At 40.4% G+C, this 24,651-nt stretch overlaps 2 pseudogenes across 2 annotated transcripts; both read left to right on the forward strand.

The window, feature by feature from the left end:
- Positions 1 to 7,201: 7,201 nt before the first annotated feature.
- Positions 7,202 to 8,157, forward strand: LOC306646445 (ELAV-like protein 1; annotated as a pseudogene). Its single transcript has one exon. The product of its transcript is annotated as an ELAV-like protein 1 (transcript).
- Positions 8,158 to 9,668: 1,511 nt separating this feature from the next.
- On the forward strand, positions 9,669 to 11,053 carry LOC306647383 (elongation factor 1-alpha 1-like; annotated as a pseudogene). Its single transcript has one exon. The product of its transcript is annotated as an elongation factor 1-alpha 1-like (transcript).
- The last annotated feature ends 13,598 nt before the right edge of the window (positions 11,054 to 24,651 follow it).

Consider the following 24,651-nt stretch of genomic DNA (forward strand, 5'->3'; position numbering starts at 1 on the left):
ACTGTACGAGGCCACAAAAGACAAGCAGCCCTTTAATTGGACAATAGAGGCAGATAAAGCATTTCAACAAATCAAGGATGCCCTCTTGTCAGCCCCGGCCCTGGGACTCCCCGATGTTATTAAACCATTCTTTCTCTATATAGATGAAAGTAAAGGGATAGCAAAAGGAGTCTTGACTCAATACCTAGGCCCCTGGAGGAGACCAGTAGCATACCTGTCAAAAAAACTGGACCCGGTGGCTGCAGGCTGGCCCCCATGCCTACGTATGATTGCTGCCACAGCCCTAATGGTAAAAGATGCTGATAAATTGACTATGGGACAAGAATTACATGTGATTACTCCACATGCTATTGAGGGAATCCTGAAACAACCTCCAGACCGATGGCTCAGTAATGCTCGGCTCACACATTATCAGAGCCTATTGCTTAACCCTCCCAGGATTATTTTTCAGGCACCCTCAGCTCTCAATCCTGCTACGCTGCTGCCTGACCCTGACCTGGACACACCCATACATGACTGCTCAGAAGTCCTAGCCCAGGTTCATGGGCTTAGAGAAGACCTGCAAGATCATCCGCTGCTCGATGCAGATGCAGTGTGGTTCACGGATGGGAGCAGTTTTTTACATCAGGGTCAAAGGTATGCGGGCGCAGCAGTAGTAACTGAGACAGAGGTGATCTGGGCTGAGCCCCTACCAATAGGCACCTCTGCCCAGAAGGCAGAATTAATAGCTATGACTAAGGCTCTGACGATGGGAGAAGGAAAAAAATTGACCGTATACACGGACAGCCGTTATGCCTTTGCAACTGCCCATATTCATGGGGCTATTTATAGAGAAAGGGGAATGCTAACAGCAGAAGGGAAATATATTAAAAACAAGGAAGAAATTGTGTCCCTGATAGACGCCCTTTTGTTACCCAAGAAATTGGCTATCGTACACTGCCCTGGGCATCAAAAACCAACTGATCCAGTATCTAGGGGCAATTGTTTAGCAGATAAGATGGCACGAGAGATAGCCCTTCAGAGAGACTTGATTATGGTTGCTCAACTCCCAGACTCTGGCCCACGAACCCTTCCAAAAGACCCAACCTACACAGAAGAGGACTTATCATGGATTCACCAGCAGCCAAAAGCCCAATGCTTAGACGGATGGTGGAAAGACTCTGAAAGCCGGATAATACTTCCAGAACTGTTGGGACAGAAAGCGTTGTGCAGGCTCCACCAGACCACCCACCTGGGGACAAGAAAATTACAGGACTTGATGCAGCAAGCAGGAATTAGAATTAAAGGTGTGCAGAATAAGATAGAACAGATTGTCAAAAGTTGCAGGGTTTGTAAGTTAACAAATGCAGGATATAGTAAGTGGGAATCAGGAAATAGATTAAGGGAAGATAGGCCGGGGGCATATTGGGAAGTTGATTTCACTGAAGTAAAACCTGGAAAATATGGGTATAAATATCTATTAGTCTTTGTAGATACTTTTTCAGGATGGGTCGAAGCCTTTCCCACCAAGCGAGAAACAGCGCAAATAGTGGCTAAAAAGATTTTAGAAGACCTCCTGCCAAGGTATGGATTTCCTGTAATGATAGGGTCGGACAATGGGCCAGCGTTTACTTCCCAGGTAAGTCAGGGGCTGGCTACAGTACTTGGGGCAAATTGGAAACTACATTGTGCTTATCGACCCAAAGCTCAGGACAGGTAGAGAGAATGAACAGAACTTTAAAAGAGACCTTAACTAAATTAACCATGGAGACTGGCGGTAACTGGGTAGCTCTCCTTCCCTATGCCCTATATCGGGTGCGTAATTCTCCCTACAAGATGGGACTCACCCCTTATGAAATCATGTTTGGGACCCCACCTCCAATACTCCCTGATCTGACTGAGCGGCTCCTAAAAGAAGAAAATGTAGATGATTTTGAACTTTTATTTTCCCTCCAGGCCCTGCAGAGGGCCCACAGAGAAGTTTGGCCAAAGCTCAGAGGCCTGTATGAGTCAGGCCCGCCTCCTGTTCCTCACAACTTCCACCCAGGGGACTGGGTCCTAGTGAAGCGACACCGACAGAGTAACCTGGAACCTCGCTGGAAGGGCCCCTACACGGTCATTCTGACTACACCCACAGCTCTCAAAGTCGACGGCATCGCCTCCTGGATTCATCACACCCACGTTAAGCCGATTGAACCCCTTGCTGACATTGTGCTTCCTGCCCTAGACGACTCAACGTGGAGAGTGGACAGGTCCAAAGACAGCCCGCTAAAGATCAAGCTTTGCCGCCACCGACTGTGATTATGTTCTTACTTTTGCTTTGTTGTTTTGCCCTGGCCACAACCGTGGCTGTGGCTCCAGTTTTTGGAGCCACCAACCTCAGCCCACATCAGCCTTATGAAATCACCTTGGAAGTAACCAACCCGGCGGCAAGAGTTCCCAGCCTGACTGTGACTGAATACCACCCTTTATGGACATGGTGGCCTGACCTGCAAGTAGACCTTTGCACTTTAGCAAATGGGGCTTTTTCTGTGGGAACAGGCAGTATTATCGTTAATGAAGAATTACACCTAAGTAAACGGGCCCTTTCAGATACAGTAAGTGGGAGAACAAGGAGATTTAACTGTGTTTATACTCGGGGGAGGGAGGAACTCCAGCATCCCATCCCCCCTTCTATGTGTGTCCTGGTTATTCTCACCAGAAAGAATGTGGAGGGGAAGAATCGTATTTCTGTGCTAAATGGGGATGTGAAACCACAGGGCAGGCTTATTGGATAAAAGCCTCTCGTGATTTAATTGAGGTCAAGCGAGGTGAAAAAGCCTCATGTAGCAGTAATTGTAACCCCCTGTTAATCACCTTCACTGATAAGGGGAGGCGGGACAAACAATGGACAAGAACCCGGTCATGGGGGTTACGCCTCTATGCTGAGGGACCTGATTTAGGGGTTGTGTTCACTGTTCGGATGATTATAAAGCCATTCACCCAGTCATTAGGGCATAACCAAATTTTACGCCCCCCAGCCCGAAGAATTCCGGTCATCCCCCCTACCCGAGGTCCAAAAATTATTAAATCAGTTACCTCACGACCAACCACCCGCTCCTTAAGTGCCCCCTACTTAAGGATCACACAACCCCACAAACAGTTGATTGTAAATCCAATTCAAACAGAAGTTCATCCCCTTCTGAGTCTTTTGTCTTGGTCCTTCATGGTGCTCAATGCCACCCACCCTAATATGACCCGGTCCTGCTGGCTCTGCTATGACACTGTTCCCCCGTATTATGAGGGAGTAGCAGTACAAGCGCATGTTACTATCTCCACCAGCCTCCAGGACTGTCGTTGGCGATCCAAACAGTCCCTAACCCTAGAGCAAGTGTCCGGGCAAGGGCTCTGTTTAGGAAAAGTGCCCCATGCCAGCCGATCCCTCTGTCACTCGACTTGGGGAATCCAACCTCAGGCAGAAAACTCTTTTATAATACCCCACAATGATACCTGGTGGGCTTGCTCCTCTGGACTCACCCCCTGTGTCCACTGGAGTGTGTTAAAACGGTCAAAGGATTACTGTGTTCTAGTCAGATTGGTTCCGTGGCTAATTTACCATGAGCACCAGAGTTTTATGACTATGATTGAACAAGGATGGGGCACGAAACAGAGCCCCATTCGACAAAAACGGGAGCCTATTACTTCTCTAACTCTCAGTCTGCTGCTCGGAGCTAGCCTGGGAGGATTAGGAACTGGAGTAGCATCCTTAGTCACTCAGAGCCAACACTATTCTAATCTAAGAGCAGCAATAGATGCGGACATAGAGCGTTTAGAAGATTCAATCTCTCATTTAGAGCAATCTTTAACTTCCCTAGCCGAAGTGGTCTTATAGAATAGAAGAGGTTTAGACTTAATATTTTTACAACAAGGAGGCTTATGTGTTGCCCTAGGGGAAGAATGTTGTTTTTATATAAATCACTCTGGGACAATCAAGGATAATATGGCAAAAGTCAGAGAAGGACTCACAAACAGAAAGAAAGAACGAGAAGCTCGTCAGAACTGGTTTGAATCTTGGTTCAATTTTTCCCCTTGGTTAACTACTCTAGTGTCTGCTATAGTGGGACCCCTAATATTGTTGCTACTAGCTGTAACTATAGGACCTTGTATAATCAATAGGTTAATTGCTTTTGTTAAACATAGAATAAATACGGTACAACTAATGGTGCTGAGGGCCCAATATCAGCCCGGGAAGCAGTAAGGGTTAAAACTAGAGATACTCAAGATTGGCTCTCTAAATGTTCTTGGAAAGGGGGGAATGTAAAGATAGAAAGAGCCGGCACCTGTGTAAACAAAAGCCTCTTCCCTAATTGCCCTCAAACCCCTCATAAAAGCTGCAAAGAATCTTCACCTCTTATCCGTAAAGGCCAGGCAGCTGACCTTGCCGGTGCCAAGGCAAACTTAAAAGATAATAACACTCCTCTCGGAGACTCAGAACTTAAAATAACATCATATATATAGTTTTATGTCAGCCAATTAAAAAGAACACTGTAAAACTTTTCGCCTTTTATTATAAATAGGCCTGTTGAACAAAGGCTCGGGGCCTCTTAGCATCACCGGGTTACCGTGTGAGCAGAGGACCAGGCTCGAGCTTGCCAATAAATGACTCTTTGTTGCTTGCATTGATTGTGGTCTCTGGTGGTCTTTGTGGGGTCTCGAGCCACTGGGCATAACAAGTATAACAACAGTGGATCAATGTTTTGGATGCTTTACTCTAAAAATTTGATTACACAATATCTAAACAGGATCCATGTTATGAAAATCAAATAACAGTTTTTAAAAGCCCACCTTGGTTGCTTAATTCCTTGAGCCTATCAGACCCCTTTCTGGAGAGAAACCATTGATATGCACCAGTCCTGTGTATCCTTTCAGTCCTTTCTCTGGAGATAGATACAGATAGGTAGATAGTAGTGTTTTAAAAATACAGATAACACTGTTCTGTGTGTATTGTACAACTTGCTTTTAATAACTTGTCTTAGAGATTTTTTTGTGTCAGGATACATGATGAGGCTGTTCTATAGATACCGAGAGTATCAGCTTTGAGCCCAGAACACCTGTGTGAGGATCCCTGCCCCCCCCTCCTTCCCTTCTTTTTTCTTTCAGTGCTGGAGATATTAAACCAGGGACTTCAGCATGCAAGGGAAGTGCTCTACCATACCAGTCCACTAATACTTCTTTCTAAAAATAACAATAAAATGTATTGTGATGTGTTCTGATGTAGTTATCTTTGTTCCAATTTCAGAAACAGTTATAACTTCATGGGGTTGGGTGTTTTGTTTTCCCCAAATATTTGGGATTTGAGGATTGTGTATGCATTTTTCCCTATTACTTTTAAATGATTTTGAGTGACCAGAGGTTTTTTGGTGTGTGGACAATCTTCCATCTAGCTCAAAATTCTTCCTAATTGTTTTTACACTGTGAGAGAGAAGCACCTGGGGTCAGAAGAAGTGTTTCAGTGGACAATTGGGAGGTGCTCTATGTTTCTTTTCTGACTTTACCCATAAAAATTCTGTTTTTATCTAATTAACATATTAGGGTCCCAGGTAAGAATTTTTCTTGGAAACAAAATTTTAAAAAATTTTAAAATAAAAAAAATGTTAAAAAAATAGTTCAATCTAAATGATTCATCTAGAGTCTGTTCTAAGAAGCCATCATTTCTGGATATTTATTATGAATCATGGCCTAAGAATGTGTGAGTATAAATTTCCATGTGTAATTTTTGTTACCTATAAGAAAAACCAAACTTGAGTTTGTAAGTGAATTTGATGTTAGAGTCTAGTTAGAATCTAGTCATGAGTAGTTATTTTAGACATATGATTGTCTCTTAGGGCTTTATTCCTCTTATGATAATTTCAAATATCAGAACAGGATTTTAATATTAAATGATCTTAGTTTTCCATATTTGAAATGTTTTAAAAATGTTTTACATAGGAATATCTTGTATAGCATTCAGTGTGAGAGAAGATAGAAAAATGATATTTTAGCATACCATGTAGTTAATAGTCATGATCATGGCTTGGGTCATTAGTAAAGATTGATATCATCAGTATGCTCTTTAAAGACAGCAGAAAGATCATAGCCTAAGGAGCATCTCTTCCAGGAAGCACACCACAAGGTTTTTCCCATCCCATAGCTGATTTTGTTAGTGTCAGTTAGGAGTTGGGAGGGGGAAGTTTCTAAGAGCTTTTAGAGATGTGTTTGCCATCTCTGGTCCAAAAACACACTCCTTAATCCCCTGTCTGCCTTCGCTTGCCAGTATAGCATAGCCCATGGAACAACGGCTTTCAACAACAAATGCTTATGAAATGATGAAAAACATCAAAACTCATTTTATAAGGAGAGGGTATCTGGCAAAACAGGAGACAAAATTTGTATTCTTATCACCATAACAAATCTCATAGCTGTGTGGTTTAAACAATAGAAATTCATTTTCTCACAGTTATGGAGAATGGAGGTCCCGTATGTGAGCATGAAGGGTTTCTCATGAGACTGTTTTTCTGGCTTCATATAGACACATTTTCACTGTGTTCACCTGGCTCTCTCTCTATGGAGAGAGACAAAGAGACAGAGAGATCTTGTGTCTCCTTATCTTGTAAGGACACAGTATTATGGAAATGGAATGTCATCCTTACAATTATCCATTTAAGCTTAATTACCTCTTAAAATAACCATGAAAGGAATGTGAGATTGCTGGACAATTAATTGTTACCAGATCATAATTCTCTTATAAAGGTTTTGACCAGGATTAATTAAGGAATTTGGGTTTAGTTCCTTAGACTTGATACATCTTAGTGAGCATGCAAAATGAGTCTGTCACAGAACTAGAATGTGAACCAAGTTTAATTGCATTACTCAAGAAGTATTTTACCTATGTTAATTTAGTATTTGGAGGAACTTTGAAGCAAAACCATGGTATAAAGAAAGAAATCATTTGTCATATGCAGAATCACTCCTTCATTTTTCTTTTTATGTTGAGATAAACAAGTGCCGATTTTACAGGTCAATTTTGTATCTCAAAAAATTCCAGGTCACTGCTGCTGCTGCCACTGCTGCTGCTACCAAGGCCAAGAGCAGAGCGGTTAGTGCGCACTGGGCCAGTGGCCCACACACCCAGGAGCAGCCCAGGGCCGCCCGCCTGTGTCCAGATTTTTAAGAAATACAATGTTCTAAAGGTTGTGAAGGCCACATGGCCGAAGACTGCAGGGAGGACATTGGGAGAACAAATCTGATTGTCAACTACCTCCCTCAGAACATGACCCAGTATGAGTGCGAAATGTATTCAGCAGCATTGGTGAAGTTGAATCTGCAAAACTTATTCAGGAAAAAGTAGTAGGGCACAGCTTGGGCTCTGGCTTTGTGAACTACGTGACTGATAAGGATGCAGAAAGGGCGATCAAGATGGTGAATGGCCTGAGGCTCCAGGAAAAAAAAAAAAAACATGCAGGTGTCATATGCTCTCCCAAACTCAGAGGTCATCAAAGATGCCAACTTGTACATCAGTGGGCTCCCAAGGACCATAACCCAGAAGGACATGGAGGACATGTTCTCTCGGTTTGGGCGAATCATCCCACATCCTTGTGGATCAGACCACAGGTTTGTCCAGAGTAGTTGCGCTTACTGAGTTTGGTGAAAAACAACTGGAAGCAGAAGAGGCTATTACCAGTTTCAATGCTCATAAATCCCCAGGTTCCTCCAAGCCCATCACAGTGAAGTTTGCAGCCAATCCCAACCAGAAAAAAAACAGGGCACTCTTCTCACAGCTGTACCACTAGCCTGCAGGAGATTCGGAGACCCTGTGCATCACCAGGTGCAGAGGTTCAGGTCTTCCTGATAGGTGAAGATTACATGAGTGGGCTTTCTGGTGTCAATGGCCCAGGAAATGCTTCTTTGGGCTGGTACATCATCTTCTACAACCTTGGGCAAGATGCTGATGAGGAAATCCTCTGGCAGATGTTTGGCCCCTTTGGCGCAGTCACCAATGTGAAAGTGATTCGTTATTTCAACACCAAGTGCAAAGGGTTTGGTTTTTGTGACCATGACAAACTATGAAGAAGCTACAATGGCCATAGCAAGTCTGAATGGCTACCGCTTGGGGGACAAAATCTTACAGATTCCTTCAAAACCAACAAGTCCCACAAATAACTTGCTCATGCTTTTTTTTTTTTTTTTTTTTTTTTTGTACGGAATAGGTAATTAAGAGTGAAGAAGTTGAAAAAAAAATTCCAAGAGTGAAAAACTTTAATCATTTGACTCTTCTCATATAATTTAATGCTGAAGTATCTGCATGTGAACATCTAGCCACTCTCCCAATCAATAAGGATTATTGAGGACTTACTACATTCAGACAGGCTGTGCCAGGATCTAGGGTAGAGACACAGGGGAAGAGAACCATATTCCAAAAGGGGGCTTTTAGGAAAACAGAACTGGAACATCTCTGTCTTTGTGTCTGATTAATGTCTCCAAAAGAGTTTAGGGTTTAAAATTTTAAGTCCAGTTGTTTACTTCTCTTTGTATTATTGTAATTTTTGCTATAACAAATAAATTTAATATACTTTATACTTACTTTATACATATAGCTATATCTGTAGCTATTTATTATTAAAATTTGATTATACACTACATAGAAAAAAATATTGAGACTGAGGACTGAACCCAGGGGTGCTCTACAATTAAGTTAACTCTGAGTCCTTTTAATTTTTTGAGACAGGGTCTCGCTGCATTGGAAAGTTTAGCCTTGAACTTGCCATCCTCCTGCCTCAGCCTTACAAGTTGCTGATTATAGATTATAATAATAAAAGAATCCACTCTTTTATTATTTTTTTGAAAACTATGGCAATATTCCATTCATTCTTTTGAATGATTAAATATAAAATTGTATTACCTATAATATACAAATTTTGTCTCTTTGATTCTAATTCCTATGCCTCTACACTTTTGTTCAAGTTTATATGTATGTGCATACACATACATACTAATTCTTGTTCATTACATGAAGTCATGTTGCAATTTGAAAGTATTAAGCTTATCTTCTGCATTTATAAAGACTAAAAAATGATGCTGCCATTTAGATCTTTTTATATAATGGACTCTATTAATGGATTTCTTCATACTGACTCACTTTTGCATTCCTGGAATTCATCCCAGTTAAGGGTGATATACCATATTCCTCAATGTATTGTTTAATACAACTTTGCTGATGCAAGATATTGAGGACACTTATTCCCCTATCTCAAGTGTATATAGAAGAAACTGGCTGCCACTCAGCTTGCAATGATGGCAGTGAGCAGGTGCATCTAGCTTTCCATTTTTCACTTTACTGTGTGCTTCCTAAAGTAGGAAGGGTCTGCTAAACAGACTGCCCCTTCAAGAGTGGAGAAGATGCTGTGTTGCAAAGCAGAGATGTCCCTATTCTGCTGCCTGGTTCAAGGAAAGGAACATGAACACCCCTCTTGCTAGAATTTCAGGCATGGCAGAGACATCCTGTGAGAACCTGGAAAGGAGACAATACCAGGGTGAAATTTACTGTCATATTATGGTTCTCTTTCTCTCCTTTGTACTCACCCTTTTTACTGAACCTCAAAAATTGATTCATCCAGCTTTTTTTGCCACCAGAACACAGGTGTCATGAAAACCACTGCTAAATTAAAGCCAAAATGGGAAAGGAAAAGACTCATATCAACATTGTTGTGATCAGACATGTAGATTTGGGCAAGTCTACCACTACTGGTCATCTGATCTATAAATGTGGTGGGATCGACAAAAGAACCATTGAAAATTTTGAGAAGGAAGCTGCTAAGATGGGAAAGGGCTCATTCAAGTATGCCTGGGTCTTGGATAAACTGAAAGCTGAGCATGAGCGTGGTATCACCATTGACATCTCCCTGTGGAAATTTGAGACCAGCAAGTATTATGTGAATATCATTGATGCCCCAGGACACAGAGACTTTAGCAAAAACCTGATTACAAGCACATCTCAGGCTGACTGTACTGTCCTGATTGTTGCTGCTGCTGTTGGTGAATTTGAAGCTGGTATCTCCAAGAATGGGCAGACCCGTGAGCATGCCCTTCTGGCTTACACACTGGGTATGAAACAATTAATTGTTGGTGTTAACAAAATGGATTCCACTAAGCCACCCTACAGTCAGAAGAGATACGAGGAAATCATTAAGGAAGTCAGTACCTATATTAAGAAAATTGGCTACAACCCTGGCACAGTAGCATTTGTGCCAATTTCTGGTTGGAATGGTGACAGCATGTTGGAGCCAAGTTCTAATATGCCTTGGTTCAAGGGATGGAAAGTCACCCATACAGATGGCAGTGCCAGTGGAACCACACTGCTTGAAGCTTTAGATTGCATCCTGCCACCAACTCATCCAACTGACAAGCCTTTGCATCTGCCCCTCCAGGATGTCTACAAAATTGGTGGTATTGGTACTGTTCTTGTGGGTCAAGTGGAGACTGAAGTTCTCAAGCCTGGCATGGTGGTCACCTTTGCTCCAGTCAATGTCACAACTGAAGTAAAGTCTGTTGAAATGCACCATGAAGCTCTGAGTGAAGCTCTTTCTGGTGACAATATGGGCTTCAATGTCAAGAACGTGTCAGAGATGTTCATCGTGGAAATGTTGCTGGTGACAGCAAAAATGACCCACCAATGGAATCATTGGTTTCACTGCTCAGCTGGTTATCTTGAACCATCCAGGCCAAATCAGTTCTTGCTATGCCCCTGTACTGGATTGTCACACAGCTCACATTGCTTGCAAGTTTGCTGAGCTGAAAGAAAAGATTGATCGCCATTCTGGTAAGAAGCTGGAAGATGGTCCTAAATTCTTGAAGTCTGGTGATGCTGCCATCGTTGATATGGTTCCAGGAAAGCCCATGGGTTTTGAGAGCTTCTCTGACTATCCTCCTCTGGGTCATTTTGCTGTTCAAGATATGAGGCAGACAGTTGCTCTGGGTGTCATCAATGCAGTGGATAAAGAAGGCTGCTGGAGCTGGCAAGGTCACCAAGTCTGTCCAGAAAGGTCAGAAGGCTAAATGAATATTGTTAGGTTGGAAAAAAGGCATGCAGTTATGGTTCGTCACTAGCTCCCAGAAACGCTCCACAGATACAGGTCTCATACAAGGAACCATTTATTTGCCTAGACGAATTCACATCTGCACGGGGAAAGGGAAAAAAGCAAAGAGGGAGGATGGTGTAAGGTTCATCTCAGACATAGGAATTTCACGGGCTGAGAGGAACCAATCATGGAGGAGAATTCTTACAGACTGACTGATGGGCCAATGACATAGTGGGACGTAATGCTGGAGGGAGGAAGCAACGTAAGCCGGAAATTCCTGTAACATGAGAGGTGGGCTAATGCAAATTGACAGGTGGTGGGGAGGAGGGGAAATTCCTGTAACTGGAGAGGCAGGGAAGCGCAGATTGACAGGTCATTGGGAGGTGGGAAATTCCTATCACGGGAGAGAAAGATGGCTTTATATAATACCTGCTACCCCAGTCTTAACCAGTGGTGGAAGAACTGTCTCAGAGCTGTTTGTCTCAATGGGTCATTTAAGTTTAATAGTAAAAGACTGGTTAATAATTACAATGCATCGTAAAAAGTTCATAAGGAAAGGAGAATGTTTTGTAGATCATTTATTTTGTGTGTGTGTGTGTATGGCAGTTTTAAGTTATTAGTTTTTAAAATCAGTACTTTTTAATGGAAACAACTTGACCAAAAATCTGTCACAGAATTTTGATACCCATTAAAACAAAAGTTTAATGAGAAAAAAAATAGACTCATCAAAATTTTGATCCCAGCTTTCTCAAAAGTCAAAGACTTCAAGCAGAAAAAAAAAATATTAATATTTCTGCTAAAGGTATAATTCTCAGATATAATTCAGGGTGAAAGTGCTTTGGCCTCCTTGTTTTTCTTTTCTTTGCAGTGGTACTTCATGAGAACATTTTGTAATTTATTTTGAGAGAAAGAAGGGGGTATTTTCCTATTGTGGAATCACAATAGGAAAGAAGAATGTTTTGTAGATCATTTATTTTTTTGATCATTTATTTTATTGTAGAATCACAATAAGAAAATAACACAAACTCTTCTTTGACACAGAGATGAGAAAATGGAAAATATGGAACACATGGACTTAATATCCATTCCATTTCCAAAACTCAGGGCTCCTTAAATCCCAGACTAGGAAAGTCTTTAAGAACTAAAAGCATCTTTGCCTTCACATTGATTTTTGCTCTTTTTCCTACTGCTTCAACTTTTTTCCCTAGTCAACTGTCTTTCACTCTCTGCCAATCATCAGCAGATTCTCTCTCTCCTGGAGAAATAATTCCCCATTATGAGCAAATGCCATCAAGCACTTTCAAAAGACAAAGATGTACAGTTTTTCTCTAGTCACATTCCTCCTTAATTGGAACAGTGGTCTTGTGTAACCTCCAGTCATTCCTCAGCTGGACCCAGTATCCAGCAAACCCAGAAATTATGACAGCAAAAATGATTGATTCATGTATTAAAATTCTATACTACTTGTTCCAGTAACATTTAAGGAAAGTTATTTGGGGGTACATATGCTTAAAATTCTGGAATAATCCATCTCTGATGGGTCTTGGACAGACATGGATGTAATTCCCTAAGCATTTTTATAAATATTTATAAAATATCCTTGGGGTATATTTTTTAAAACCATCCATCTGTTACTTTCCTGACAGAGCTGCCCTACCACAAGGAATCCCAGGACCAGATACTGTCTTGCATTTTAACTTTGTCTTAAGGGAACTGAAGCCTTGAATAGTTCAACTGTACCTGGAGAGGCTGCAGAACTGTGGTGTGTGGCCCCAGGAGGTGAGGTACACAAGCAGAGAGAGAATCCACTGCCAGATACAAATACACACCCAAAGCCAGTCCCCAATTCCCACCTCCTCCAGCCACACCTCACCACTTCAGTTACCACTCAGTTAATCCCTATCAAGGGAGTAATTCACTGACTGGTTTAAGACTTTTAAAACCCAATAATTTCTATTTGAACCTTCCTGCATTGTCTACACATGAGGTTTTGGGTGACATCTCACATCCAAAACATAACAGTCAGTGATGCTGACAGCATGTGTTTCTGACTTGTGCTTCATCTGACTGAAGGGGCACATGCATGTGACTATCATGCATCAGTACAGGTTTCTAACAAATGGCTCATGAACTGCTGACATGCACACTTTTGCCTAATTTAAAGCATCAGCAGTCAGACCTCAAGGACACTCCACATGTCTTCTGCCACTTGATTTGCATGGCTCTAATTCTCTAAGAGCATTACCAGTCCCTACAACAGCATTTAACACAAAGAGTCATTATGCTTTTTACATCCTCTGCAACACACTGAAACTTTTCAGGTCTCCTCTTCATTTTAAAATCATAGTTATGTTCCTGGAGCTTATACTTTTTTTTTTTTTTCCCAGAATTAGGTTGGCTTATTTCTTTTGTCGCTTTTTTCAAAACAGCTCTTTTTTCTGCTTATAAAATTAATGACTGTTCATGAAAGAAGATCACATATATAAAAGTTATTTAATATAGCACCTACTATTCCAAAGTTTTTATACACACATGTACTCATACATGCAACTACAAGGTGGGTGGCAGTGAATAAACACATCTTCTCTGTGTGAGAATCTGGAGGAGCTGGCATTGGTTCACCAAAGCTTCCTGTTTCCTTCAGCCTGCACATCTCCCTGTCAACTGCTCCTACTTGTTTCCACCTCTGTAGAAAAGCAGTGCAGTCACCCCAGAAAATGATGGCATCTACCTTTGTTTCCTTGTGTCAGCTTTACACCACATGGCCCTGGCCCATCAATTCTTAAGAACCTGGCTTCTAGTTCTGCTCTAGATTTCTTACCACCTGCCTTATTAGTGACCTTGTTGTTTCTCTCCAACAGGGCTCTGAGTTTCTGCTTTCCTGAGTTCTTGCTGGAGCACAGCTAACCTCCACTGCTAAGATTCATAGCTGACATGGATGTGCCATAGCCCAGCTGTCTGCTTTAATCACATGACCCTGGAGCTCTGCCTGCTTGACTCACAGCTTCCAGAACCTGCTCCAAGAGCAGGGCTTCTCCATGGACATGTTGCTCAAATCTCACATCCTGGGCCTGTATCTCTCACTGGTTTACGACTCTGACACAAACTAAGCATTTTTACGGAAATTAGAAATGAGATGGAAACAAGCCTCTGAGGCAGTGTGTTAGCTTTTCAGAAGTGTCACAGCACATTACCACATGTGTGGGTGTTTAAAACAGTAGAGCTTAATTCTCACACAGTTCTGGAGGCCAGAAGTCTGAGACCATGATGCCAGTACAGTCATGCTCCCTGCAAAGGTGCTGGGGAAGGATTCTTCCTGGTTTCTTCAGTGTCCAGTGATTTTAGGTGACCTCATCTTTTGGAGGTGTCACTTCAGTCTCTGCCACATCTTCACGAGATCTTCCCTATGTGTCCCTGTGTCCTCTCCTCATTTTATGCAGACCTTTGTCATCAGCTTTCAGGTTCACCCTGACCCAGGAGGACTTCCTCTTTAGATCCTTAACCAACTACACCTTCAAAGGTCCTTTTTCCATGTGAGATCAGTTCTAAGGTTCTAAAATACACAATTTTGGGGGGAAACCATCCAACCCACTACAGATAGAAATTTATATTTTCACACCCATGACCTGAACAGAATTTATAGAGAACAAGGGGAAATTAAGGGCACGTCCTCAGATTTGAGTGCCATGTGTTTTTAAAGTAAATGCATCATCCCATCCCAACCACAGAGCAATTTAGACAATCATTCCCTAAGACCATTATGTGAAACTGGGAGAACCTCTGGTCTGTGTGACATTTTGGTTTCAAGATCTGGGTAGGTATTGAGACTGAGCACATGAATTCACCTCCAGTGTGTCCCAGCACCTCTAAAATGACATTCAAGCAAAAGCCAGAGTGGATACAACTGGAAGCATTCACAGAAGTGTGGAAAGTGGAAGGTGGATGATGAGGGATCACCAACATAAAACTCTGAATGCTGTCATCAGGCACAAGCAACAAGACACAGGAAGCAAGTGAAGCCTCACCACAAGGCCATAGAAAGGTCCAGGAAGCAAGGATGGATTGTGGGTGGGGCAGAAACATGAGGACTGGATACAAGTCTACACGAGAAACAGAGTCCCAATCACCTTCCTCAAACTTCACCACCAGATGAACACCAAGGCACCCAAGAAGTAGAAGATTGGAGTCCAACATCCTGCCAGTTGAACCAAAAAGGCCCTGGACACAGGGACCAAAAATCACTAAGTAATGCAGGTCCTTAGGGAAACAGGGAAACTGAATGGAATTTGCATATCAAATGTGGAGTCATTCCCATCCTCCTTCCTGCCTAACTAAAAATGCTGGGAAAGACCCTTGAACTACCCCACCCAAACCTGAATTCCTCTCTTGGGGAACACCTGACCAAGTAAAAATCCCACATGTGAATAGTATATTTTTTGTTTCATCCACAATAAAAGCTTTGGAGCCCTAAATGACTATTCTTTGATGTAATTCACCTCTTTTTTTTTTTTTGTATTACAGTGCTTGTATTAATCTTTTATTTTATTTAATAATGGCCCCAAAGGACAATAGTGATGCTGGCAATATATTACAGTATATTGTTATAATTACTCTAATTTATTTTTGGTTATTATTAATCTCTTACTTTCCCTAACAAATTACATTTTATCACAAGTATGTATGTATAGGAAAATTATATATATTTATATATATATATATATATATATATATATATATATATATATATATAAATGGTTTGGTACTATCTTGGGTTTCAGGCACCCAATGAGGGTCTGGGAACATATTATCTAAAATTTGAGTAAAAAGTGACACATATATAATTGTTTTCATCAGCAAGTTTAGCGGTTACTGTGTAGTATGGTATTCTTTATTTTGAAAATGTACATAGAATGATTAAGAAATATATAATTTCTTTTCTCCCTCATAGTAATGAAGGTTCCACTAAAGTACTTTCTATATCAGTTTAATCTTCATAAATAAATTGCTATTAAGACTACTGAGAAATGAAATTATTTGAGCTTTTTTAAAAAGACAGAGCCCTTTTTAGCAATTTGATTTTAAGTGAATTTTATCTATAGTGTCTTATGTATAAAATCCTTAGAGAACCATTAAAACAAAAAAGTCAGTCACAAAGTATTCATAAAACTATATCATAGGCCTCAGGAAATAGACATTCAGAAAAGATTTCAAGGCTACTCAGCAACAGCCTCTGATAAAACCCAACAAATCTTAAAATTGCAATTAGAATTCAAATGGATCAAAATATTAGTTTTTAACTGAGCCAAGATTAGGAAAATCTTCCACTGTTGGTATTTTCATGTTCTTAGTTTTTCAATCAAATAATTTGTTGTGAAAAACCAGTAGGAATTTATTCTATAAACCAACTTGGATAAGAAGTCAAACTGACTGGCTGGTGCCAGAACATGAAGTTGCAAGTGAGAAATGGAACAAAATGGTGGTACATGAAAACTCATCCTCATATTTAAAAAGTCAGTGAAATCATTCTTTTTAGGAATGCTTTTTCCAACAGTTACCACGTCCTCCACCAATTCTATTTGATCTCTCTTTAGATCATTGCAATTTCTAATATACTTCTTTGGCACTGCAAGACAATGATGAGGTGCTGCTGGTTTTACATCTTTGAAGCACACAAGTTCTTCATTCTCACAGGGCAGGAGTTCAGTGCTGGTCTCACGCTGCCTAGCAATCCGACAGAACAAGCAGTTGCTGTTGTGGTCCCAGGACTCCGGGACTCTTCGGATCTTGGAGGTTTTCTGTGAGTTACTGTTGGAGGCTGAAGGTTTGTCATCGATCACCTGTTCCTCCGCCATGGTACCTGGCCCTGCAGCCAAGAACTCTGGCTTCTCCAAGAATACTGCGCTGGCGCGGGCCCGCCTCCCACACCTCCTCGGTTTAGCCTCCAGGCGACGTCCCTGGACCGGCTTTGGGTCAGGCAAGAAGTGAGGTGCAGGCACCAATCCAGACTGACAGAAGCAAAATTCACCTCTTAATGAGCCCTGTCACTGCCCACTGGAGGTCCCTGCAGCTATTTGTGTCTCCCTCTTTGATATAAACAGGTAACCAAGGAAGACTTAAGATTTTAAGGAAATCTACAATAAAAGAAGGCATGAAAGACAACAAAGAGAAAACAGAAAATTCAGACAATTCAGGGAACATAGCAGAATTGTGTAAAAAATAATTGCTTCCGAAAGAAAAGGAAAAATGAAGAGCCATAAAACAAAATAAGGTGTTTAAAAACAAAATTAATATTTTGAAAGAAAAGCACAAAGTGCTTGCAAAATTTAAGAGCAGAAACTAAGGTATTACTTTAAGCTCTCACCATGGTCGGGCTGGGGATAATTGTGAAACAAGTAGGGAACTTTGGTCAATATGGCTACTCTGGGCAGGCAAAGAGAGATCAAGCACCTCTTTCAAGTACTGACATGAGCTCCGGATTTAAACAGAAGAATTGGGCAGGGGCAATAGATCCGTACAACTAAGCATTCTTGGTCAGACAGTGGTCTGGATAATAATATCAGTTCTGGCCTAAGAAGGGTTTCCTGAGAAGCCTTATCACTCGAGGGGCAACCTCCATTTGCTCATCTAGCAGACCTGTGATCCTAAATGGGGAAATCGAACCACCACGAGGTGATTGCTCCTGCTTAGAGGGCCAGTCTCATGGTAGGATGATCTGCCTGAGGCTTCGCTGTTCATGGATGGGGCAGGACATGACCACAAACTTCAATGTGCCACTCCAGGCATCAGGACCAGGACATAGAAGCAGGAACCTTTAAAAACCTTAGTTATTCTTGTCTTGGTGCCCTCAGTCTTTAAGGGGATAAGATAGGCTAGATAAAGTTAGGGCTCCTAACCTTATATTGCCAATTTCTAGATAAGCACTACTTGAATGATTAGTGTGCCTACATGCAGAGCTGAGTGGGAATCTGAAGACAGATGCAAAATGACGACAGAGATGCCAGGATCTCTCCTGCTTCTACCCACTGGGCATATCCAGGTCAAATGAAACACTGCTTTTAGCAAAGGCAGTTTCTAATTCTCTGTGATGTTCCAACTTTACTTTCTACTATTTCCATATTTATTTTAATTTGATTTATAAATATCACATTTTAAAAGAATTTCAGAAAAATTTTGCTATGATTTTAGTATTTTTTTACATATTTAGAGATCAGTCCTCTCCACCCCCCTGAAGTTTTGTCTTAACTTCAATTCTATTTTATCCAAGCTGGATTTTGTATTGTCTCCAAGCACTGGAGTGAAAACATGGTAGAATTATTAGCTAAATATTAGTAATTGATGTTTTTAAACTCTAAGTCGTGCCGTCAATCTTCAGTTTTTCCTCCTTCATTGTGTTAGGAAATATTCTCAGAGAATCTGAGAACATAACATTTTTCATTTCTTAGGAATGTAAAATTTCTATGCACCTGCCATTTCATAATTTCTATGAGGCCAAAAGTAATTTTTACAAGGGCTTGACATTAAAGGTAACATAATTCTTCGTGGACTCTGTAACCCTGAGAGCTGAAAAATACAATATAAATTTTATCCCTCTTCAGAAAAAAAATGTGTTTTCTTATGCTTTTTTAATTTTTAAATTTTTTATCCAAATTGTTTAAATTTTATTTGTTCTAATTAGTTGTACATAAGAGTGAATGCATTTGTGCATTTTGATAGATCACACATAAATGGAGTGTAATCTCTCATTTTTCTGATTATATATATTATAAGATCACTTTGTTCATGCAATTATACATATAAATGAGGTAATAATGTCTGTTTAGTAAAATAAGTAAAGCACTTTCTTACTGGAAGAAAATGTTACATAAATTCAAAATTTTCTATAAAATTCAGTTATCTTTAAAATTATACCTGTTGATGTAAAAAGTTACCAGAAAGTACCATTGTAAATAAAATAAATATTCTGATGATAATGCAACTCTTTTAGAAGAAACTGATCTTTCCTCAGTGTCTCTGTGTCCTCTCCTCATTTCATGTGGACACTTGGCATTGGTTTTCAGGTGCATCCTGATCCAAGATAACTTTATCTTGAGATTCTTAACCAACTACATCTTGAAAGTTCCTATTTCCATGTGAGATCAGTTTTAAGGTTCTAAGTAGACATTAATTTTGGGGGGGAATCTTTCAACCCACTATAGACAAGAATATATATTTTTCACAGCTACAATATGAACAGAATTTAGAATATAAGGGAAAATTAAGGGCACTTGTAAACAGGTGTGAAGGTCATGTAAAATTTTGTCATTTGCAGTAGCAGGCCCGGAACTGGAGGCAATGATGTTAAGTGAAGTGAGCAAGGCACAGAAAGACAAACACTACATGATCTCTCATTTGTAGAATATGAAAATCAACTGCAGAAAAGAACAGAGCATAATAGTGCTCACTGGAGCCTGGGAAGGGAAAAGGGGAGAGGAGTTGGAAAGAAGTTAGGGTAAGGGACAACCTAATATTTAGAAAGGACTAACTAATACTGGCTTCTACTGCACAGTAGGATAATTATTAGTTGTATCTGTCTCAGATGTATTTCACAATAACTCAAAGAACACAAAATTCCTGAAACAGATGTGATTGATGTTTGAGGAGACAAAAGTACTTATGACCCTGTATAGATCATTACATGTCGGAATCCTTTCCATTTTTTAACTACATTTTTGATAGCAGAAAGAGTTTAATTGTAATCAGTCCAATTCACCATTTCTTTCTTTATTGGTTATGTCTTTTGTGTAAACCAACACCACAAAGAAGTCTTTTTATGCTTCAAAGAGTCTTAACTTCTGAATTTAAGTGGGAAATGCATTTTGAGTTAATTTTTATGTTATGAAGTGTCCATCATACTTCATCTTTTGTGTGTCCCTCTCCTCCTGTGCTGGCACTATTGGTTGAGCAGATGGACTTCTCCCCACTAAGCCACCTCTGCAGTACTGTACATGGAAGACACTCACCATGGTCTACTCTGAATCCACTGCACTGACTGCTGTCTTCAACCCTTACTTGGTGTGTGCTGTGGTCTTACACTCTCTGACATAGTTAAACCCACAACATGTTATTATTAAACACAAGGTTTTTGAAGAGATTTAAAAATAACCATAATAAGGTCTGAGGTTGTAGCTCAGAGGTAGAGTGCTTGCCTCGCACCTGTGAGGCACTGGGTTGGAGCCTCAGCACTACATATAATAAATAAATAAATAAATAAATAAATAAAGGTTTTGTGTCCATCTAAAACTAAAAAAAATGTCCACTGTTATCCACATACTGAGGGTCTCCAGTAGCCCCATTCCCCTTTTTCTCATGTAGTTTCATGTTTCCATCAGCATCATTTCTTCTTTGTAAAGTTTCTATTAATATTTTTAGTGCAGATCAACTGGCCCTGAGTTCTCTCAGCTTTTGTTTGATCAAGAAAAATTTTAAGAAGAAACACCTTTATGTTGCCTTATTTTCAAAATATATTTTGTTTAAATGAGAATTTGACATTGTTTGTTATTACCACAATCCCACAATGCTGGGGACTCGAATGTGGGCCTCCAGCATGCGAAGCAGGCACTCTACATGATGTGATATATCGCCAGCACAGAATTTGACATTGTTTTTAATTCCATTGCTTTAAAAATAGTCTGCCATTCTCCTGCCTTATGTAGATGCTGACAAGAAATGTGCTCCTCTGATATAGTGAATAATGTTTTAATTTCAAATATTGCACTTGCTCTCTTTGCTATATTAATATAATGTGTGAGAATTACACATAACCTGGCTATTAAACCAAATTGAAAGGGGAAAAAGATCCTTTAGTGAGCAAGCCAGGCAAGCAATTGGGAGCAGGCTATAGAGCCTCAAATAATTCCCAGAACCTAAATTTTGAAAGTACAGAGTTTATAAAGGTAAAAACCTCAAAAACCACAGGGGCAATTGAGGTACATGTCGGACAGAAAAGACCTTGTTGAGACATATTTTTATTGCATAAGAGAATTGTTTTGATTTCACATTTCAGAGTCATTTTTGTTATACATCAGAGTCATAGGGACACAGGAAGGTCCTGCTGTACTGTCAACATAGATATAGCTGTCAGGAGACTGAAAAGAAAACATTACAAGCAAGCATACAATGGAGTCAGGTTAGAACAAAATCGTACTACTTACGTTCTTTTTCATTTCATTGTGTCATTGACTTTTTTGAGAATATTGACACCACCAGCTCCTCTGATAGGAAACTTCTAACCAGATTTGGTTTACAGGCAAGTGATGCCATCTTTGTTTCTCTGCATGCATGTCTGTTTCTATAGCTACTTTCAGATAGTCTCTTTATTACTGGTGTTTAGAAATATGATTGCAAAGCTCTTGATGTAATCTTTTTCCATTTTCTTCTGCTTGAAATTATTGGTTCTATAGATTTATCAGTTATATTTAATTTGGGAAATTTCTGGCCATTTATTTCTTCAAATATTTTCCATTTCCTATACCGGTCTTCTTCCCTGAGGTTCTGATTCTATATGACCACTTCATGTAGCCACCACTGTCCTGTTCAATTCTATTACTCTCTCTTCTCTCTTTGTTTAATTTTGGATAATTTCCATGAGTACACTATATTTAATTCTGGATAATTTCCATGGGCCCACTATTTCTTTTACAGTGTGTAATTTGTGAATATTTCTTCACTTTCCAGTATTGCATTTATTCTTATCTGGGGGCCATTTGGGATTTTTAGAAAGCCTTTATTATCATGTTCATATTTTCCTTTATAACCATGGGCATATTATTCACAGTAGCTCTTTAATATCTTTAACTGCTAATGCCATCATTTCAAATTATTGCTATTTTTATAGTTTTGAGATCATACTTTTCTGCTTATTTGCATATTCAATAGATGTGAATGCTTTTCAGGGATTATGAGGTTTGTGTTGGTTGAGTGTTACAATTTTTCTAAGCTTTCATAAGGAGGTACACTTCATTTATTAAGTTTATTTAGGTCCACATTCTTTTTTAATGGATTTGTTTTTAAGCATCATTTTGATGGGCTTACATCAGCCTTTAGTCTACAAAGACTAGTTCTCAACACATTTAGTGCTAAGTACTGTAAGAACTCCAAGTGGCTGCATATCCAGGGTTAGAGGCTCTCTGTCCTACGGGTTTCTGTTTTCAAAATAGTTCACAAGCAGAGCCCCACATGAGCAGGAATTCCTATAAAGGGTGGGCAGAGGATTTGGGGATCAAGGTTTTCTACATTCTTGCCTTAAAGTTTGGTTCTACCCCCATCACAACTCAAGAGGTTACTGCTTTTCAGGACACAGGCATCCAGCACCTCAGGCAGTGTCTGTCTCTGATCCCTGCTGTGAGGTTCTGATCCCATGTTCAATATTCTCAGGACCCACCCAGGCTTTGGCTTCAAATCTGCTCTCATTTTGGTGCCTCTGTTTTATTTCTCTCCTGCAATCTCAACTGTGCTTTGGTGCTTGACATTGACCAGAGATCACTCAGTATTAGCCTGTTTTGACCTGTGTATTTCAGAAGTTCAGGGAAGGACACTTCTTGTCCATGCCCTCTCCCACAGAATGAAGTCCCCATGACACCGCCTACAGAAGATGGTCCAGGGGCTCATGGGGAGGTGTCTCATGTTTTAGAAAGCTTTTTCACTACTGTGACTAAAAGACTCGACAAGAACATAGAGGGGTAAAAGTTTATTTGACACACAGTTTCAGAGGTCTCTGTCTATAGATGGCTGATTTCATTCCTCTTGATCCAAGATGAGGCAGAATTTTATGTCAGAAGAGTGCAGAGCAGGAAAGTGGCTCAGGACAGAGCAACAGGAAGCAGAGAGAGAAACTCCCCTCACTATGACAAAATGCAAACTCCAAAGGCATGTCCCCAGGGACTCACCTCCTCCAACCATACCCTGCCTGTCACCCCGTTAACACCTGTCAGAAGATTAATGCGCAGATTAAGTTAAGGCTCTCATAACCCCATCACTTCACCTCTATGCCTTCTTACACTGTCTCACACATGAGTTTTGAAGGGAAAACTCACATCTAAATCATAATATTCCATGGTTACTGGAAGGACCACTAATCAAGGAATTTGGATCTGTATGTGAACCCTCATGTGCATCAATTGGAAAGTGCCTTGTTTTCCTCAGTGTCCAAAATAAATTCTGTGTCTTCTTGTAGTACAGGCTGTAAGTGCTGTGTCAGAAAAAAAAAAAATACACAGAAAACTCAAAAGTTTCATGTCTGTTAATTATTACTCACCCAAAGATGCCCTCTTGAGGCTTCCCCCTGCTCCTCATTTTAATTATACAAATCAATAAAGCAGTAGCAGACTAAACACAGAAAACAAAACACTTTCCTCAATGTAACCCCTCTGCCTTCCTTGCAGTTAGCAGAACCTTCTGTTTTTAAGAGATTTTAGGCATTTTTTCATAAACCATTCTTTGTAGTGAAGTTTTGGGTATCACAATGTCTTCTGTAGTTTTGTTTTCCTTTTAGCAATTCTGTGAGTATCTGTTCTGGGGTCCCCCATCACAGCACTTTGGAAGTGACAAAAGAATGTAGATAACTTCCCCATAAGAAATGGTTTCTGTTCTCAAACCCATCTCTTCAAAAAAGGGGGGAACATAACATAATTTAGCACTTAAATAATCTTCTTCCAAAAGATACAATACTTGCCAACCTTCATCCCAATGAAACCAATTGAGTTAGAGATATTAACTTGACTTTCTACTTCAGACTGTCAAAATTTTTGAGAAGACCATGTGCAGCTCTGGCAGGGAGAATGCAGGATTGGACATGTCCTGCATGTATATCCTCAATTCCTCCTCCAAAGTTTCCAAGAATCTATTTTGTTTTTCTTTCCACTTGCAAAATCAGATTGGGAACAGTGGACAAAGTCCTGTCTTCACCTGAGTTGAATAATACCTAACTTGGCTTCAGGTGGCTATATTCTCACAAAGGATGACTTTTACACGTTCTGAAAATTCTACACAGTCTGAAATAGGTCCCATCTTAATATTGTTTTGCTGGTGAAAACTGCTTTCTGAAAATCTTCTAGAAAATAGCCTGACTAAATGTGGAAGTTAACAGTGATGGTTATTCAGATAGACAAGGCAGCTGGCTCTTTCCTAAGCCCTGAGCAGTCACTTCTACATCCTCACCTCCCAGCTTAGTGGGCTGTATTCTGCTGACTGCTAACAGCATAGTCCCAGACTGAACTCAAGCTCCAGTCCCCTGACCAACGGGCCTTCAACAGACCATCCTATCTCCACACACCTACCATCTCCCCTCTTTCTCTCTATTACAACCCTGTTCCTCAGCCATGCTGTAGTTTCCACCCAAGGCCATGAATGGACAAACCCTCCAGGAACATCTCCAGGTGCTGATTCCTCAAAGCAGCCCTGGATTAGACTGGGCTGGCAGCCACTTCCAGGGCAACAGCTCAGGAACAGTGGGTCTACCCCACACTGCAGCCACATTTAGTCCCACCTCTAGTTGTTTGGTGATGAATTTTTTATTGTAAAAAGAAAGGGGTCCACAACTTAA

The sequence above is a fragment of the Sciurus vulgaris genome, assembly GCF_902686455.1.
Source record: "Sciurus vulgaris genome assembly, chromosome: 16".
Taxonomy (NCBI): domain Eukaryota; kingdom Metazoa; phylum Chordata; class Mammalia; order Rodentia; family Sciuridae; genus Sciurus; species Sciurus vulgaris.